The sequence below is a fragment of the Cebus imitator genome, unplaced genomic scaffold (genome assembly GCF_001604975.1).
Source record: "Cebus imitator isolate Cc_AM_T3 unplaced genomic scaffold, Cebus_imitator-1.0 Scaffold442, whole genome shotgun sequence".
Lineage (NCBI taxonomy): Eukaryota > Metazoa > Chordata > Mammalia > Primates > Cebidae > Cebus > Cebus imitator.
The window spans coordinates 1045427-1047804 of record NW_016107757.1 but is presented as its reverse complement, the minus strand read 5'-3'; the positions used below and the strand labels follow the sequence as shown (position 1 = coordinate 1047804).

General features: G+C 38.5%; 1 non-coding gene across 1 annotated transcript; it reads left to right on the top strand.

The window, feature by feature from the left end:
* The first annotated feature begins 2020 nt into the window (after positions 1–2020).
* On the top strand, positions 2021–2127 carry LOC119468504. Its single transcript, XR_005197183.1, has one exon. It is a non-coding gene; the product is annotated as a U6 spliceosomal RNA (small nuclear RNA).
* The last annotated feature ends 251 nt before the right edge of the window (positions 2128–2378 follow it).

Here is a 2378-nt window from a genome sequence, read left to right as displayed (position 1 = left end):
TAAAAAAAAAAAAAAAAAGCTTTATTGAAGTTTTTGTATGTATATTATATATTTTTTCATAAAATTTACCTACTGTAAACATATCATTTAATAATTTTTTTAAAATTGGTAACAGCTTTATTGGGATGTAATTCACATACCATAAAATCCGCCTACTTAAAGTGTACATCCAGTGGTTTTTGGTATATTCACAGAGTTGCATAACCACAGTCAATTTGAGGACATTTTTATTACTTCAAAATAAACCATGTACCTTATACTATCACATCTGAATCCTCCCATCCACCCTACCCCTCCCAAGCCTAGGCAACTCCTAATCTACTTTCTATCTCTATATATTTGCCCATTCTGGACATTTCATATAAATGGTTTCATATAACATGTGGTCTTTTGTAACTGCCTTCTTTCACTTAGCATAATGTTTTTCAAGATTCGCCCATGCTGAAGCATGTAACTACTTTATCCTTTTTATGGCCAAATAATACTCCATTGTGTGAATATAGCACCTTTTATCATTTTATCAGCCAATGGACATTTGAGTTGTTTCTACCTTTTGACTATTATGAGCAGTGCTGCTATGAATATTTGTGTACAGGTTTTTGTGTGGACATATGTTTTCATTTTTCTTGGGTATATACTTAGGAGTAGCATTGTCAAATAATAACTCTATGTTTAACTTTTTGAGGAACTTCCAGATTGTGTTTTCCAAAGTGGCTGCACCATTTTATATTCCCAAACAATATATTGAGGGTTCTCACTTTTCTATGCCCTCACCGACACTTAGTGTGTTTTGCTGTTTTCATTTAACATTATTTCATAGATATATTTTCATGTTCACTTGGTTGTCATTTTTAATGGTTACACAGCATTCTAAATCAGTTAGTCAGACATTATTTAAAAATTAAAGCTGAGGACTTGGGTTGTTTTCAGTTTTGTGCCATTAGAAATAGTGGGACTAGAATCTGTACCACTTACTACATTTTTCCTTTAGCTATGTCACTGAGGTATGTTCCAAAGTGGAATAAAGGACACATACAGCTCATGTACTGCTTCCCTGGTTACTTTGCAGAAAAGTTGGCTGTACCTAAAACGCTATCAGCAACAAATGCTTATCTCCCAATATAAGGTTTTGTTGTTTTATTCGTATATATTAATGATATAGATACTGTATTAGTCTGTTCTCACAGTGCTAATAAAAACATACTCATGACTAGATAATCTTTAAAGGAAAGAGGTTTAATGAACTCACAGCTCCATATGGCTGGGGAAGCCTCACAATCATGGCAGAAGGCAAAGGAGAAGCAAAGTCGTGTCTAACATGGCAACAGGCAAGAAAGCTTGTACAGACAAACTCCAGTTTATAAAACCATCAGATCTCATGAGGCTTATTCACTACCACGAGAACAGTACGGGGAAACCGTCTCCATGATTCAATTATCTCCACCTGGCCTGGCCCTTGACACACGGGGATTATTATAATTCAAGATGAGATTTAGGTGGAGACACAGCCAAACCACATCAGGTACATAATTGAACCTTATCTTTTCTTACTTTTTCTTGAGACAGAATCTCACTCTGTTGCCCAGGCTGGAGTGCAGTGGCACGATCTTGGCTCACTGCAACCTCTCCCTTCCAGGTTCAAGGGATTCTCCCGCCTCAGCCTCTTTAGCAGCTGGGAATTACAGGCATACACTACCACATTCAGCTAATTTTTCTATTTTTTAGTAGAAACAAGGTTTCGGCATGTTGGCCAGGCTTGTCTCAAACTCCTGGCCTCAGCTGATCTGCCTGCCTCTGCCTCCCAACTTGCTAGAATTACAGGCGTAAGCCACAGCACCTGGCCTGAATCTTAACAATCTTAGGTTGTTTCAATTTGCATTCTTTTATCGTTGGTGAACTCAGAATATTTTAACAGCCATCAGGTGTGACTCTAAGCCATCCATCCAAAAAAGCCAAGAAGTGCAGGAGAATCTAGGGTCATAGCAAAGGGCAGAAGATGGAGCTTAAAAAAATTCCCTGGGTGCTCGCTTCGGCAGCACATATACTAAAATTGGAACAATACAGAGAAGATTAGCATGGCCTCTGTGCAAGGATGACACACAAATTCGTGAAGCATTCCAAAAATAAAAATAAAAAACAATAAAAAAAATTCCCTGGGTTTGGGCTAGGCATAGTAGCTCATGCCTGTAGTCCCAATACTTTCGGAGGCTAAAGAGGGCAGATCACCCGAGGTCAGAAGTTCAAGACCAGCCCAACATGGCAAAACCTCATCTCTAGTAAAAATATAAAAATTAGCCTGGGCATGGTGGAAGGTGTCTATAATCCCAGCTACTCAGGAGGCTGAGGCATGAGAATCACTTGAAGCCAGGAGGCTGCAG